General features: G+C 45.8%; 1 protein-coding gene across 1 annotated transcript in view; it reads right to left on the bottom strand.

Annotated features, from left to right (window-relative positions):
* LOC129380246 (uncharacterized) overlaps positions 1 to 15,452 on the bottom strand; it is a 37,109-nt gene extending 21,657 nt beyond the window's left edge. The window contains exons 1-3 of the mRNA XM_072289850.1: positions 15,184 to 15,452; positions 11,000 to 11,139; positions 6,639 to 6,794 (exon numbers count right to left, since the gene is read on the bottom strand). The gene's annotated coding sequence lies outside the window, so the exon portion shown is untranslated. The remainder of the gene's footprint in view (positions 1 to 6,638; positions 6,795 to 10,999; positions 11,140 to 15,183) is intronic.
* Between the last annotated feature and the right edge of the window lie 2,992 nt (positions 15,453 to 18,444).

The following is an 18,444-nucleotide window of genomic DNA, read 5'->3' as shown; positions in this document are numbered from 1 at the left end:
CACAAAGGGGAAGCGCTACATTTTTTTTACGCTCTGGACACTCTTTGCTGATGAAAAAGGAGCAGGCGGATTGTCTCGTTTAGCGGTGTTCACATGTTGTCTTCTATTTCATACTAGTATCCACAGTATGGGTGAACTTCGGAGCACAGACGTGATAGAAGCAGATGTTTTCGGGTAATCAACACGCACACGTCTCAGTGCGCGGCGGACCCCGCGTCGCAGTACCGAGGCTGCAAAACAAGCTGGGAAAGAAATACCAGGCGCCGCGCGAGCGAAAGCCAACTAGAAGGCTTAGCACGAGACACATTTACAAACGTAGGATAATTTACATTTCCTGAATGTCTTTTGTGCGCTATGCAGTTCTTTGAAATCTATTTCTTCCTTTTCTCAAAACCTATGTGTTATACAAGGCGTCGCTGCCTGCCGCCGCGCCTTAAGGCGCGTGTATGGAGCCGCGTAAGAGAAAGGAAAAGAAGAGGATAGAATAAACCCAGAGAATGAGTAATGTCTCCATTCCTGTCTGAGTAATATGCACGATATAACACCATACTTCTTTTGCAATTCCTCCATATACGAATACCTTTCTTCTGCAAGATTTTTTTTAATTTTGCACACATATTTCTCCTATTGTTGAGTCAGTAAGGAACTTCAAGGAGTAAAATCGTGCAAGAAGTTTTGATTTGGCTCCCATGTATGGCAATGTGTGTCAATCACTGTTGCGTGGCCGCCACTCCAGCTGCCAAGTGAAGAAACTTGCGGTGATCCCAGCTTCCCGACGTGTCCAGACGTGTCAACTAGAAAAGTATCTTTTTTATATAATTATGTAGTCATTGTGCTCCGAGCATTCACTAGATCTGATTAGTCTTCGTTCATTGCAGAGCTCAAGGGGTCACTTATATTGCTGGCGAAAATAGTGCTGGCGTAAAACCCACATTTGCAAAGTTTAGAAAAAAGAATTGAAAAAACATCGTTACACACATTATGAGGCTGTCGTGTGCCTAAAAAAAAGTGCGCTGTATAACATAGATGTAACATAGACTAACAGACTAGATCTATGTTCATTATCTCCATCTAAACTTTTTCACTGGCACTTGGCCTCAAACCTTAAATCCGAAGTAGTTTCGTGTTATTCTGAACTAAATATGGCTGCTTGTGACCTTCATCAGCAGCATTCTGCAACACTTTAATTATGGCTACACCATTCTGAACTATTTTCGCCAGGTGTACCTCTCACTGCCCTGTCTTAAGTGTACCTTATGCAGCGTGCAAATGGAACACTGCACACGCTGTCCAAATGGTGCACGTGACTTGCGCACAGTTTTGCAGAGAAAGCTTTAGCTTTGCTTCATGCGTGATTCTTTACCGTGCTTCAAGTCTGTCACGTGCACGTGCAGCTATTGCCCGCCGACAGATCAACGTTTTAGCCTACCGTCATCTCGCGTCATGCTAAAGTGAACAATCAAATTAAATTAGGGACGAGTGGGAGAATTGAGCGTTTTTAAGGCATTTCGTACTACCAAAGCATTGGTAACACTAATGCTGTAACGCCATGAGCTAAGTGAGAAAAAAAGCACCCCTTACCCCCCTCCCCCCCTTCTGGTGCATATTTCTGGGCCTAGAAGCGTCGAAACAAACATCTGCTCTCCATAACTGCTACAAAACATCGCCGATACTATGTGCTCAGCATGGAAAAAGACTAAGCCACTGATATTGCCATTTTTTTCCCTGCAACAACTGGGACCAAGTAGAGGACGTAATTGCATCCAAGCGGGCGGTCTGGGCTGGTCAATGTGCAGTCACGTTTCGCGTTCTTGGTCAGAGGTGAACCTATCGTATCGCGTTTGACGCAAAGCTAGTGGAAACGTTAAAGATAATCGACATGGTGTGTGCCTCGGTCGTATTACAGTAAAGGCGGCCGTGGCACGCAGTCAGACCGCACGTCCTGAACCACACTAGGCAGGGTCCGCACGAGCACTAGAACATCGCATTACAAACCTTAAACCTTTCGAAGCATTTTAGGTGGTCCGTGACCACGATGCTAATATGTGTCCGCTTGAACCACATGAAGGCAAAGCAGTGCATGCAGCAGACGCAGTCGCTGCATGCACTCTCCGTCATTTCTCTCCATCAATACACGACGAACGAAAGCAGCCTAGTAATGGTTTGAAGATCGTCCGAACAAAATGACTTTTCGATAAGGTTACCACGTCACCACTACGAGCCCTGTATGTACCGTGAAATGGGGTCCACAAATGTAAGCATTGCCATTTGTTGGGCGTGTTGGTACGCTCACATTGAAAGCATATTGAGCGCCAGCGAACAAGGACAGAAGGGGCACGGCACCACCAATGCGCTAACTACAACAACTTTATTTCCAGGAAACAACCGTCTATTTAACCCACGCACATTAGTGCCACATAAAAAATTTTAACCGTCCAGAAAAGCTTCTTATTGTCTTATCTTTCTTCTTACCTAACAAGTCGACCGAAGGGGCACTAACACATGTATCACTATTTTGACACATAGCCTGATCCGCAATAATCTCTCGCAGATCTTTGTGCTTCGCAAGAACACGGCAGGACCCATACACCGGTGCACAGCCGCATTCCTGACAGTTTATTTCTCACCTTTAGACTATGTTCTCGTACTCGGTCGTTAAGACACCTTGCTGTCTGTCCGATGTATTTTTTCCCACAGGACAGCGGAAGCTCGTAAACATATAAGGGTAATTGTTTCAGTAACGGGGTTTGCTCTTTTCTTGCGAGAAAAACTCAGAATCCTTAATATTGACGACCCATTTTTCGTTAGAAGCTCTGAAGAAATCGTAGGTTTCCTGCAACATAATTCTGACAAAAGCTTATCAGCTTGCTTTTTTGAAATAAATGATTTGTACTACCCCTTGCCTCAAAAGAAACCATAAGCATGCGTAGAAGAATGCATCAACGACTATGGCATGGTTTCGTTTCAAATGCATGGTTGCATGGTTGATTCAGTCGAAACCTCAGCAGTAATGAAGGCATTACGAAATCAGGGTGTAGACGAACCGTATGTAAAAACACTGAAAGATATCTATAGCGGCTCCACAGCCCCCGTAGTCCTCCATAAAGAAAGCAACAAAATCACAATAAAGACAGGCGTTGGGCAGGGAGATACAATCTCTCCAATGCTATTCACAGCGTGCTTACAGGAGGCATTCAGAGACCTGGATTGGGAAGAAGTAGGGATATGAGTTAATGGAGAATACCTTAGTAACTTGCGATTCGCTGATGATATTGCTTTGCTTAGTAACTCAGGGGACCAATTGCAATGCATGCTCACTGACCTGGAGAGGCAAAGCAAAAGGGTGGGTATAAAATTAATCTGCAGAAAACTAAAGTAATGCTTAGCAGTCTCGGAAGAGAACAGTAGTTTACGACAGGTAGCAAGGCACTGGAAGTGGTAAGAGAATATATCTACTTAGGGCAGGTAGTGACCGCGGATCCAGATCATGAGACTGAAATAATCAGAAGAATAAGAATGGGCTAGGGTGCGTTTGGCAGGTATTCTCAGATCATGAACAGCAGGTTGCCATTATCCTTCAAGAGAAAAGTGTATGACAGCTGTGTGTTACCAGTACTCACGTACGGGGAAGAAATCTGGAGGCTTACGAAAACGGTTCTACTTAAATTGAGGACGACGCAACGAGCTATGGAAAGAAGAACGATGGGTGTAACGTTAAGGGATAAGAAAAGAACAGATTGGGTGAGGGAACAAACGCAAGTTATTGACATCTTAGTTGAAATGAAGAAAAAGAAATGGGCATGAGCAGGACATGTAATGAGGAGGGAAGCTAACCGATGGTCATTAAGGGTTACGGACTGAATTCCGAGGGAAGGGAAGCGTAGCAGGGGACGGCAGAAAGTTAGATGGGCGGTTGAGAAAGTTTGCAGGGACAGCAAGGCCAGAATTAGCACATGACGGGTATTATTATTATTATTATTATTATTATTATTATTATTATTATTATTCATTTCAAAATTCAGCCTATTTATCCGTTTAGGGCTTCTTAGATATGCTCAGTTGCTACCTTCACTCGACGTATGCAGCATGGAAGGACAATTTTCATTCAAAAGCAGGTTGTCTGCATCGGTTCATGTTTGGTGCCTATACTTAGTGACATTTTCTTAGCCCACCATAACAAAAACCTGCCGAGTACCTTGTCGGAGCACATGGTGGTTAATGTCAGGTACGTTGATGACTATATAGTCCTTGTTGAACCTGGCGCACGTTCTACAGTAGACAAGCCTTACGATGTTTCTTCTACAGGCCTTTGCCGACTTACTCTCACGCTTGAACAGCCGACTGATAACGTGCTGCGTTTTTTAGATATTCAGCTCAAGTTCATAGAACGGCACACGTGTTGGGAGTATAAACCCAGGGCTAAGCCCCTGTTGCCTTTTCAGTCCGCCCACTCGAAGCTCGTTAAGAGGAGCATTGCCAGCTTGTGCTTTGGAAATGCATTAAAGAAATCATGCCACCATAAGATGGATCCTATGGATCAGTCGGGAAGCTTTATCAGGAGCATAATAATAATAATATTTGGGGTTTTACGTGCCAAAACCACTTTCTGATTATGAGGCACGCCGTAGTGGAGGACTCCGGAAATTTTGACCACCTGGGGTTCTTTAACGTGCACCTAAATCTAAGCACACGGGTGTTTTCGCATTTCGCCCCCATCGAAATGCGGCCGCCGTGGCCGGGATTCGATCCCGCGACCTCGTGCTCAGCAGCCCAACACCATAGCCACTGAGCAACCACGGCGGGTTTTATCAGGAGCAGAGCTTCCAGGGTCAGTGCAGGTTGCAGTCGTAGAGGGGTTGCTAAAAATATGTGTGTCACACAGCACAACTCGGGACGTGGCAAATAAACAGTGAGAACACAGAGGGAAGGTAGCGGTAGTGCCCTATCTGCATAGAACGACACATAGTCTTAAGAAAATAGCTAGCCGTGGGGGCACACAAGAGGTCTTTCAGCGCCAGAAAAGCTCGCGTAAATATGTCGGTTTACGGACCCGTACCGTAAGCAAGCTGTCCGAACGCTCTACGAATCACTGTAAAGCACCAGTGGGTTGCGTTAGAAGCTGTTTACGAGCTTCCGCTGTCCAGTGGAAAAAAATGCATCGGACAGACAGAAAGGTGTCTTAATCACCGGTTACGAGAACGTAGTCTAAACGTGAGAAATAAGCAATACGGTCACCTGTCAACTCAGTGTCCAAATTGCGGCTGTGCGCCGGTGTATGGGTCTTGCCGTGTTCTTGCGAAGCACAAAGATAAAGATCTGCGAGAGATTATTGCGGCTCAGGCTATCTGTTGGAATAGTAATACGTGTGTTAGTGTCCCTTTGGTCGACTTGTTAGATAAGCAGACGGCTTTTCTGGATCGTTAAAATTTGGATGATGGGGCGCAACTGTGCATGGGTTAAATAGGTGGTTGTTTCCTGAAAATAATGTTGCTGAAGTTAGCGCATTGAAGGTGTAGTCTCCCTTCTGTCCTTGTTCGCTGACGCTAAATATGCTTTCACAAATGAGGTTGACAAAAACAGCACAGAGGCTGTAATAGCTCTGAAGTGGACTATAGTCTCTTCTCTTTGGGTTGATCCTTCCCTCACTCTAGCTTACTCATGTCAACTGGTACGTTAGACTTCGTTTCCTCCTTTTTTTATGTCGAAGTGGGTATCAAATAGGTGGATGAGTCCTTCCCGCTGCTATACCAATAACTCAGCTAGAAATCCGATTGATTTAAACTTCTCTCGTCCTCTCCAAGCTTGAATCGTTGCGTCAGTATGGGTAGCCCTATGACCTCAGGTTCGCTAGAGTGCTTCTTCCTGCTATGTGTCAGTCCCCCCGCCACACTACTTCACCCGACTCATTTCATATTTTTTTACCTGCGTCTACTCCTCGAATTATTTTGAAGTTTGCGCTTATCACGCGTTTTTCTTTATCTGCATTTGCTTATTACATATGCTAACCGTGCGGCATCGGTCCTCACTGAGGAGATCGTCTCGTTACCAAAGTAATTGCTGTTTTTAGTAACCTTTGTGAAAACGCCGGCATCTGAGGAAATATCCTCGCATACAGGAACTTGTGTTACTCCATCTGGGCCATATTATGACGCCCAATGGCGCATTCCTCTTCTTGGAAGAGCTAGAATTGCGGAAGGTTTGAAATGCGCGTCGCATACTAGGCTTCCGCACGAACACTGAAACTGGGCTACCCACCGAAATTTCATGCCATAAGAGGTACCGCAAGAGTCCGTAAATTATGTAGTACGCCATAGTTTCCGTGTATGCAACTTTAGTCGCAATATTTTCGGTGCTGAGTATCTAAAGAGCGCGAACAAGTTAGCAATTTTTTACTATGGACTTGCACGTACGACAAAGAAACGCACATGGTAATTGTGGGTCTGTGTCGTCTTTACGCGTACTCGCCTTTCGGATTTTGGTGCTAAACACTCGCTTCTGGAGCGAAGAACACGAACAAATGAAAAACAGAAACGACAACGCCTCGCATTCAGCTACGTTCGGGTTCTTTTCTTTTTCTGATGTTGCGCTATCTTAAGTTCCACTTTCTATCTATTGCTAACAAGGTTCATCACGTGTACCTTGTGGTATCTCAGTCGAAGTCAAGATGACTCTGAAACCTCTGTGGAGCGTGGTGAACAGCCTCTGTAAGCCGTTGATGTCTTCGTCAATGCGGCCACCGATGGTCACTGGAGGCAGCAGTTTGGAGTAGACTATCGCCTTGGTGTCGCTGCAGCCTGGGCACGTGAGAGAACAAAAATAATGACAATGAATTGAAGGATCCCTCCTGCTGTAGGTTCTGCTGCGGCAGGAAAATTTCACGATGGACATTTCCGTCCTCCGATTCCCTGCGACACACAACCTCCGAATTTCCCTGCAACACGCAACACACAACAGACAACCACAACACACACAACCCACAACACACAACCTCCGAATTTCCCTGCAACACACAACCAGTCGTTCTCGTTTTGAGCAGACATATTCATGCCACGCATAACAATGCACAGATATGTGTATACGCAGAAGTAAGGCCTCTGTGGCACATGGGTGAAACCGTACCCTTGACGTTTCAGATTAAAGAAAACTCAGTGCAAGGGCTGTACATCCTCTCACATCTAGTGATTCATCCTAAACAATGGAGGTTTAAAATTATGCCCAAGCACTACCAGACGAAGATGCGACCAAGGGCCCTATAACGTAAAACTATTCCAATATGTTTCTATTCCAATCTCCTGACGTCAAATTTGCGTAACCACCAACGCAAGCACCGGGCGGTCACCCGCAGGGTTGTCTGAACAGACCAATCAAACGCTCTCCTTGTTCATAGGAGGTCACTTTTGTTTGCTTGAAAAACAAATAACATTGCATACACTGAGCGGCTTCTCATATCTCATTGACTGACAAGAGGCGAGGAGAACGCTCAAGTGGAGAGGGATTAGATGGGGCCGAGCCACTGCACTGAAAGTCGATAACCGGATGAAGGGGGTGGTGCCGGCGTTTACGACTGGTCCGCTATCCCTTACTTAGCTTGCGGTGGCTGGTCGAAAATCGCGGCGGCATGCAACGGAAGCTCAAGAATGACGCTAAAACGGACCCTCAGCAAAGAAGAGTTGGCAGAATGAGAGGAGAAACGTGCCGAAAGCGCTCGAAAACGTTACACCGCCATGCAAGAAGTTTTATTATACGCAAATACACCCATACTCTCCGGCAGGTGCGAGTAGCCAGCGTCTGAGTGATCGGCGGCCGTCATCTTCTATTCCTTTCGGAACGGGACAGCCTGCGGCTATTCCGAAGAAAATTCAGTTTTGTTCGGCATATTAATACATCTTTATCGCGTACACGTCACTTTGACGCGGTAAGTTCTTGCGGCTTTGTGACGTCGCGTGACAGGCAGGTGAAGTGGGTGCAGCCCGAAAACTTTTTACCAATAGCCGAGAGCTAATGGCGAAAAGGGGTCGAATCAGAAATAACTGTTTTTCTTTTTTCTGTCAAATCATGCATAATCAGTGTGTACACATCATATCAGATGGTGAGGTATCGCGGTTTTCGTGACGTCGCGTGACAGACAAGTGAAGTGGGGGTGGTCGAAAAGGTATTTGACCAATCGTGGAGGGCTGATAGCAGAATTGGAATAGAAAAGTTTGGTATAGTTTTACGTTATAGCGCCCCAAATGTACGTTTTTTTTCCTAGCGTGCGGTGCAAACCGGGCTGTTTTTGTTCCACTCCATTGCATGTTTAGGCAAGATTATTTGCGTACTTGAGTGTTAAATTTAGGGAGAGCTTCCAGCAAGAAAATTGTAGAACGTTCTAAGAAACGTCTAATTTGGCTGCTTAGAACTTCCGACTCTGTTTTTTCATGAGCTGTTCTTTCATGAGCAGCGCTTTTGAGAGCGCTGCAACCGCGGCTTGCAGGCGGCCATGTTGCTTGCTTTATTTTAAATTTCGCGAGCTTTCTTTACGACTCAAAAAAACAAATATTACGTAACAAGTAGGGAGGTAAAAGCTCCTAAATTAGATGTTTCTTAAAACGTTCTAAAGCTTTATCAGAAGTCTGCCTACTATAATACTTTCAATGTACGTGAGTTACCCAGCACTAATTATTCAATTTGGGCAGAATGGAAAATATAGCATACAATAGCGACCAACATGCATTTTGTCGCTTCTTGTTATAATGCTTCGGCATATTTTGAAACCTTCGTTAAATTGACCTTGTACACACTGTATAGAATATTGTTACAGTGAAGCTACGTAGAAAATAGTAGCGCAGGAAATGCCGATGCACGTACACGTACTTACTGCTTTTACTTGGTGGCAGTTTCATACCGGGTAACCACAGCTACAAAGTTATGTAAATAACGAAGGGTAAGGCGATAACACCGAGCATAGCAAGGACTGGCGGTACTAGCGATATTTCGATTGCATGGTCTTTAGGGTGTTAGCACATAGTAAAAGAAAGCTTTCTTTTAGGCAGTTCATATTGACGGTGATCGCTTAATAGCTAACTGGGTGCTCAAACAAACTTATTGGACGTGAACCCGGTTGGTTTAGGTTTAGAATAGCCGTTTTGAGCGCGTCAATGTTCTGTAAAGCGTTATTCGAATTTTGTATCTGAACAGACTGTGTACCGGGAGTATATGGAGTTCCTGCAGCAACGGGGGTGCTCGCTAGTGGTGGACTTCACGCCCACCATTAAGAGTTAGCCCAAAAAATACTGCAGGACATACAGCTGCGGATGAAAGTGGTAAATGGTGAACATGGTGAATAAAGCAGGTGTGCTGAAATGTTAACGTGCCATAACTTGTGCTCTTATCCCTCCGGCATGTGTAGTGCGTGTGCGCATGCGCGCGGGTGCATGCGTGTGGAAACTACAGAGAAACACGCGCGAACACGATTGCGTAATGTGAAATAAAGGTATATCGAATGCCAGGAAAATGAAATCCGTAAGATGCCCGATATCTGTGGTTGGCTTTCAATTTATTTGACTGTTTTCCATGAGTGTACACCATATGCAAATTTTCCGGAAACATCGCGCAAACCTATTCATCATCCCATAGACGTGTCCTCCCAGCTACTTAAAGCCTGCATCTACTGCCTGCTCAAAGCCCTACTGCACCCATGTTGAAGAAACTTGTCCCATTTATGACGAAAAGCTGAAATCTAGTAACTTAGGCAACTGTACTTTCAAATTAGGACAAGGGTGTTAACTTTCTTATTGCGCTCGCTCAGCCATAAAGTACTAAATAATAATGGAGTAAACTATACCTAGCGATAACTACAGTAAAATAACTTCATGTATTATACAATGCTTTTAAAGATGCCGTTCATTTGTGAGTAGCCATTTTTTAACAACCATCGTAAATTTTGTAACACGTTCACATCTACAGTAAATTCACATACCCCTTTTTGCTGGCTCGAGATGTTCTGACAAATACAAAGCTCTGATATGTTTTTTTTTTTGCCAAGTTACAAGTTTGTACACTCCGTGATTTATTTTTCTAACCTAATGATTTTAAGCTATTTTCGTAAACAGAGAAAGGCCTTGAAACAACTTGTCTTTGTAAAGTTACTAGGATTTACCTTTTTTTCTCCACACCGAACGTATTATTCAAATTAGTCCAATTTCTTCCCTTAAAACCGTTTCCACATTTTGCGTGTGATCAATTGGTCAGCCCATCATCAATTCAACCACATCATCGTGTCTTTTGCGGTGTATCGACTTTCGAGGTGGCTGTCTGCACGCGTTATGGACAGTCTCAGATGGTTATAGCTGCTCAGGAAGCATATAAGTTTCCCCAAAAGGCGTCTTTAGACCTCAGCTAGTCTACCTCAATGAATGTCTGACAAGAGTTAAAACACGTTAGTCTGAAAGCAAGAACGCTAAGGAGGCACATCTCTTGGAAAATAGAAAATGTTAGCCAGGCAACCCTCTTTGTCAGCAATAGCTATACGATCTATCGGTCAGTATTCACGAGACCATGCACCCGTTCAAATGACTAATTCTACAAATTGGAGCATAGAAACTGAGATCCAAGATTCTGTAAGTTAATAATTTAATCAAAACGTGAGCAATATTATGCACCATAACTCTAAATAAGTGGACAAGGTACCCCTTACTCCGCAATATGTACCACGCTAACGGACAAGACGGCGGAGAAGAACGGGCAGAGCATGAGCGCACAAACTCCATAGTAACGCTTCTACAGTGGCTGCAATGAACCCATTCAGAACTCCAAAAAGCCACGAAAGGACGAGAGCAAGCGCTATACTTTTTACTGCATTTTCTCTGTAGACGCTACGTTTTGTACGTACGAAAGGCGATGCTTTACGGGAACGCAAATAAGTTCATTACGGCTCAAGGGACGGTATACATCTATTCGCTTCAAGATGATTCCCCATCTTGAATCAGGCAAGCCCGAAGCAGTAAATCACGCCACTCACCCGAAGTGTCCACCGTGGGTATCGACGCCAGGAGTTCCCCTGCCGCAACCAGGGGAACAGGTCCTCGCCTAGCTGCTTTCATGGTTCCGGGAGATGATTCACTCCTGGCTTTCAACGACGGGTAGCCTGCGAAACAATAACTGAAGACGCGCAAACTTGTTTTAGTAATTTACGGAGTTTTCCGGCCCATGGGGGCTCACGTAGCGCACATCAGACACGGCAAACTAGAGTTGTTGCTACGAGCTACGAACGTGGCACCTTCGCGATCAGCAGCAGAATGCCGCAGCCAGTGCCTTGCTTCGGTGTGTCTGAAGAAGTGAAGACTGCCAGCCATATTTAATAACGGTGAGACAGAGTCGAGTGAATTACTTTCTGCAAGTACGCGTGATTACCTGTGGCCGACATCTGTACCTCCTCGGTATATGATTACCAATAGTTGGCGAAACATTCTGAATTAACTTTAAATCACTTCTGAAAAACAAAGAAAAATGCTGCCATTGCAGAATTCGCCAAGCACAAAGCGGCTACGACGTTCACCTAATAACACGAAGGAGTCCAACTCGCAATCAATTGCACATTCTGATAATATCGTAATGCAACGATTGCATTCCTTTCCCGGTAACGCTTGATATAATTAAATGGCATTTTCACTAACCATTCGTATGTAATTATCAACATTATTGGTCAGATCAGCTGTAATAGGCGACGCAATTTACGGAAGCTGGATCTAGCAGGAAGTGCAATAGAACGCCCGAGATCGTGCCTCGCAGCAGCCTCCTGAATTCGCGTGTTAAGACGGGCAAACCAGAGAGCTCAATGTTTATTTGCTAATGTTAGCGCATCGCCACATGTTGACCAACTAATTAAACCGGTGGTTGCATGTCTCAATGGCTAAGGCCCCTTAGGACGTTTATGCCATATCAAATACGGACGATTCTTACGAGATTTTCAGTGGCCCTACCGGGAGCGTCGCCTTCATGTTGCAGCAAGAATGAAACATTGCGCATCACAAACGAACCATAAGCTGAATGACGACATTCTTCTATGCCGAGATGTCCGTGAGCTGCAACGGCCTGCTTCCTGGCCCGCACATGGAGCCAGCTTTCGGTGTCGCTGCTGACGACACGACAAACACGGCAGACGATAGCCGATAAAATTTTTAGGGCGTAGCTGTTAGGCGCCTGTTCCTGCGGCAAGCGTCGGCGTCGTCCCTCGGCGTAATCGTAACCGAAAAAACGAGCAAGAACGAACGCGGAGCGTTGATGAAAGACAGCGACGGCGAAGAGAGCGCGAGGAGGAAAGCGGAATCATGAGGTGGAAAGCGGAGGAGGAGGGTAGGGCGAAAGCGTGAGGAGAAAAGCGTAGCGCTGCGCAACAGTGGCTGCGCCTGTTAACTGACGACACCTCCGGTATCATATATGGACACATGGCGCCGAAAGTTTCCGGCTGCTCCTATGATCGCACCCATACATCACCCACGCGTCACCCATGCGCTGCCTCTCGCCATCTCGAGATTAAAGAGGCAGTCTCGCCACATTGCGCTCCATCTGCAACATGCCGCACCAGACAGACTTTCCGCGCCAGCCAATGTATCGCGAAATGAAAACGCCTTTACAGCCGCACTAAAATTTCGCGTCAGGCAGTATCGTAATCGTAAGTGATAATTCTTTAAAAGCAATCATTTTGTAAAGATAAGCAATGTATGAGGCGCAACAAAGGGCGCGCTGAATGTGCATGACTGTCCGCTCAACAGTTTTTGCGTGTATTCCCGGGCTTCTTTCAAGCTTGAGAAAATACTTATGTAGCGCGTATCGATCAGCAGATAGGTGTATCGGGAATTTTTGATACTGCTCCAGAATTTTCTCAGAATACCTTTTCATCTAATTATGATATTTGAGAAATTGGTTAATTAAGACTAATTATGCAAATCGATGAAATGCAAAAAACTGATTATCTCCAAGCGAAGGCGAGCAACGTAACGTTGGTTATTTCCACCTACGTGGCATTTGCATATTTTTGAAAAACGTGGCACAAACTATATAGTGGACTACATATTTCGAAGACCGTCTGTGACAGCACATTTTTTGCCGACAAATTTCAGCGCTTTTTTCTCCAAAGTGTTCAGCTGAATACTTATAGAACGGGACAGACTAAGGAAATAACTTGGCAACGCATTTTGTCAAGCGATGCAAATGTGTGAGCGAAAAGTACAACAAAGAAACTATTGGCACCCTGGACAGGCCTGATAGAACGCTGTGACTTTATCACATAAGATATGACACGGGCGCCGCCGTAATCAGCTTCTGGGGCTGCGAAGAAAATTAACCTTGCAAACGCCAAGATCGCCAAGAGACGCTTGCTTGACCTTCATAGCTGAAACTTTGCCGTGGTTGAACAAGGTAAGAGCAAGTTTGCTGAGCGATAGCACGCTTTTGCTTCCTTTGGGAAAGGACACAGATGCTGCTCGGCGCCGTCAGCAACTACCACCTGTACAACTGCACCACAAGACACAAGGCGCTGCTAGGCGCGGCAACAGCAGCGAGCGGATTGACCTTCATGCCGCGTCTCACTGCAACGCGAACTAAGCGTCGAAAGCACAGCGCACACGAAACTGCCAGCACTCGGCGCGCTTTGCACACATCGTCGATCGCTTTGAAGATGAGGCCCACGCGATCGCGCACTTTTTTCCACTGCGCTGATAACTTTCAAGATAGGGTCACCTACGTGGCCTACGCCGCAGCCACCGGTAGTGGCAGGCTAACTCCCAGTTTCACCTTGGCTGAGCTTGAAGCTCAGATTTACGGAACCAGGTGTTTTCTGGGTTTGTATCTCGAGTAGTGGAGCTATCGCTCTAAAATGCTCGCGCTGCCACACAAATACGACAGGTGTCTTCCCAATTACCAGTTCGCGGCCGCGGTCATGCGAGAGCGTTTCCTCGTAAGATTTCTCCTAGATAACGGAGCACCGGCGACAAATTATCGGGCAACGTCTCCAACGTCCAGGAGACGTTGCGGAGAAATCGGTCAAGAAACGCTCTCTCCTGACGTACGCAGGCTCAGTAGTGCCGGGCTGACGACCGGGGAACGTGAAGCCCCGTCACGCGCCTACGGACAACCTAAAACATCAGAAATTATTTATCAAATGCTTATGCATTAAGTTATGGCTGTGATCCTGTAGTAATGCCCTTTCCGAAGCTACTAACGCTTCTAGCGCTTCGTACTAAGTGATCAGCGCGACGCTCCGCCCGCGTCATCAATGGCATCAGCAGGCCGTGAATAATGTATGAAGAGAAAGGCATTGAATCAAGCGGGAGGCATGGGTACAATATCGCCGTCCGTATCAGAAAGTGCTACCAGTCATACACAGCACTGTAAGTGGCGCACTTTTCAAGATCAAGCTAAACCTGCTCTCTCGAAGGACCACACAGGCTCGCGGGCTGACCCCGATCAAATAAGGTGCGAGGTGTTCCGGAAAACAAGGCATTGTGCAGATCAGCATGACTAAGCGAGCGTAAAGTTGAGCAAGTGCCTAATAAATAGTACTCACTAATGCTCGCAGGTACTTGGCGGTGTGCCGTTCTGTGCGCGCGAGATGAAACTAGGCCTACTCTCTTGAGGGGCCACACTGGCTGGCGGGCTGACGATGTCGGCATGCAGCCGGTAAAATAAGTCGCAATGGGGGCCAGAAAACAAGGCATGGTGCAAATACGCGTGACTAAACGAGCGTAAAGTTAAGCAAGTGCCTAATAAATAGTGCTCGCAAAGAGTCGCCGGTGCTTGGCAGTGAGCCGTTGTGTGCGATCGAGATGAAGCTAGGCCTACTCGCTTGAGGGACCACACTGGCTGTCGGGCTGACGCTATCGGCGGCCGAAAAAAAAAAGGGGGCGAGGTGTGCCGGAAAACAAGGCGCTGTGCAGATGAGCATGACTAAACGAGCGTAAAGTTACGTCAGCGCCTAATACGTGAGTACTCGCAAATGCTCGCCGGTGCTTGGCAGTGAGCCGTTCTGTGCGCGCGAGATAAACCTAGGCCTACTCTTGAGGGACCATGCTGGCTGGCTGGCGGGCTGACGCTGTCGGCAGCTGATAAAGACGCGAGGCGGGCGGGAGAACAAGGTACTGTGAAGATGAGCATGACTATAAGCGAATACAACGGCCAATCAGGACTTAATAGGTGAATACTCACTATAACTCGTCGCAGCTTGGCAGCGAGCCGTTCATCGAGCAGTCTCAGCGTTGCAGATCCAGACGCGTTCTGATCTCGTCGATTCCTCCTCGCGCCCGGGCTGCGTGCTCACGAGACGTGGGAACGCGCTGGGATATACGATGACTGCGTCTCGTGTGCAAAATGCGCCAGAAGACGCGAGCTTGGTGCGTCGGATGGCCGGTAGAAATAGAAGATGACAACGCCGACGCGCTGCGCGAGTTTCGCGCGAGCGCACCGAACGTCGTAACGGAATAAAAACAACAAAAATTCGCAGCCATTCCACTTCTCTGAATGTGGGTTACCAGCAGAGCTGTAAATTATACAAAGCACACCATTGCGTGTAAAACTTACTTATTTTGGGGCTTTTCCCTTTTCCACGAATGGAATACTGCGTGAACACGCACAACCGCTACCAATAGCGGCTCAGCGTGTTGAGTTGTCCGAACTGAAACGCGCCAAGCGTCCCAAGACGCTGGCTTGCCCGCAAGAAATTCATAAGGGCGTTCTATGCCACTCGTCTATGCTGGCGTCTTTGGTGTGACTCGGCCTCTGGACTCGGACGCGTTGGGACGCAAGTTGTCGAGCTCTGCAAGAGCACTTACAGCATCACCGCCTGGTCGTGGTAACAGGCATTCTGTCGCCCCACCAGGTTATCAGCTTGTACTACCGATTTTACCATCAGGCAAAACTATGAAGGAGCCTTTGTTTTTTATACTGTGACGTTGTCGGGAGACCATACAGCCTCGAAAATTTCCTTGACCCGCTGCAACAGCTCGGTGTATACTGAAAGACGTGACCGGTATAGGGCCATTTGAAATTCCGCATTTGTGGCGATCAACCTACGAACGCAAGAGGTAAAGGAAGTGCTGGTTAACGTGGGTTGCCTGGAAATAAAAGGGCGTTTTCGCGCCATCATTGAAACTGTACAGCAAGACATAACACTCAATGTGCACAGGGTTCCATACCACGTTACCGGGGAAGCACTGAAGACGACTTACGACAACTATGGCGAAGTAAAAGAATTAGGGTTGAGGATTGGGCGAGTTGGTATTGCATTCTAAAACTGGTACAGCGCAACATAGAAAGGAAGAAACAAGCCGAGCCGGCCAGATAAAGGAAGTCGGGAATTGAAAGTCAGCGCTCTGTACCTTTATCTGGCCGGCTCGGCTTGTATCTACCTTTCTATGCTGCGCTTTACCAGCTTTAGAAGTGTAAGAAGTGCAAGAGGATTGGACGGTGAGAGGTTTCGAACAAGCCGAGTCCAGCACGCGTATTGTTCGCACGACTTTCCCAGAGGGCTTAGCACCAGACGCTCTGCCTCATTTGTTCAATATCTTTTGTGGCTCAGTGCTGGTCCTCGTTCCCGGGAGACTTCCGATTCGCCTTCGTTGGCGGCGCAAAGGACACCTTAGACGAGACTACGGAATCCGAATACGCATTCCGGATGAGATGTCTGGCCGAGATAACAGCTCCTGCGAAGCTTTCATTGGTTTTTCTTTATTTGTTTTTCTTATTATTGGTGCACCACTGCGGCAGCGGGCTTGAGTACAGTCAACGTTATGTTTCGTGGGTTTCACATAGAAACGGTGTGACGCATTAACAGGAAGCTTTAGTTCTGGCCTATATGTGATGCCGGCTTCTCAAATACATGCAAAACGCATAAACGCTTTCTTGATAAAATCGTTCAACCGATTTCAGTGACAATTGTTGAATTTATTAGAGAACGTTAAATCACAGTGATTGCAGTAATAATAGCTTTGATTTAGGTCATCGCATTTTTGACAAGAATTGTCAGAAATCGGCAAACTTGAAAAAAAAAGTAAGAAGCTTGAAAATCCTTTACTTAGCATCAAAAGCTACAATTGCATCTTTATAAACTTCACGCATTGCAGCATATAACTTGGACAAATTGCACGTATGAATTTACGACTTATATGAATTACTTACAATGTCTGCAAAAGCTTTGCGAATGCCATATTAAGAAGCTAGTAATGTATTTCAGGGTGGTGTATGAGATATCATTTTTGTCCACATTAGATGAAATAGTGTGTTCAGTTTACAACATTGCAATATCATTTTTAGTTGCTTAGCTACAGAGTTCAAAGGTACACAGACACAGAGTACTACAAAAAATATTTGACATTTCGAAATTTTTCTCAACCTATGTAAAGAAAGGTGCCAGATAAATAAAAAATTCGCTTTGTGAAATTAGATTTTAACTGCTTGTTTTTAGTTAAACATACCTCATTAATTTCGCTGCAGTGGTTGTTTCCCTTGGATTCGATTTAGAATTATATTGTTTCAGAGGGAAAAAGCAAGACGGGTAACGTATTTACAGTATCTACAGTAGTTTTAAGTAATTGACAAAGAAGAAGAAGAAGAAGTGGGATAGTGGAATGGCGATAAGGGATGTTGTAGCTGGGCCTTGTAGAGGAAAGACGAGAACGGCACTCTGCTTTACATTAAGCGACAAGCGAATACTGTCCCGCCATGCTTCTAGCTCGCAAAAGTATCCCTGTAAGCACTCGTACAGTGACTGAATATCACTTGCTGAAGCAAAAAACGCTATATCATCAGCGTAAACGTACGTGCTTACGTTCTGATGATAAGGAATGGAGCTGAGTAGGATGTTAAACAACAGCAGGGATAAAACTGCACCTTGAGGAACCCCGCGCGTTTGTCTGAATTTTCCCGATGAAATTCCAGTTTGTGCAAAGTAAAGCTCCCTGCCCTGCAAGAACGCAGCAGTCCACGTTACGAAATATTCAGGTAATCCAATATGCTGCATCCTATTTATTAGTATAGGGTATTCCACACTGTCGTATGCTTTAGAAATGTTTAATGTAACTAGAGGTGCATATTGTTTTTGGTAACGAGCCAACTAAATTCGGCTCTCTAGGTCGACGTGTGTGCACCAAATTGACATCCCTGGTCTAAATCCAATTTGGCAGGCGCTCAATAATTCTTTTGTGGTCACAAACTTAACCATACGTGCGTTTAATAACCTTTCTATTAATTTTAAAAAAATTGATGTTAGAGAAATAGGCCGAATATTGTCCAGAAGATACCGTTTTGTTTGGTCTTTAAGCAGAGGACTCACCTTCGCAATTCTCCACGCAGGAGGGATCCATGCATATTGTATTGAGCAATTTGCGACATCTAACAAGCCGTTAGGAGCGACTTCAAAAAGAAGTTTATTCATCTTTGTAGTGAGTCCATGGGGGCATGGGGCGGCAGCTG

This window comes from Dermacentor andersoni, chromosome 8 (genome assembly GCF_023375885.2).
Source record: "Dermacentor andersoni chromosome 8, qqDerAnde1_hic_scaffold, whole genome shotgun sequence".
Taxonomy (NCBI): domain Eukaryota; kingdom Metazoa; phylum Arthropoda; class Arachnida; order Ixodida; family Ixodidae; genus Dermacentor; species Dermacentor andersoni.
Note: the sequence above shows the minus strand (reverse complement) of the source record. Positions and strands in the feature narration are given on the sequence as shown.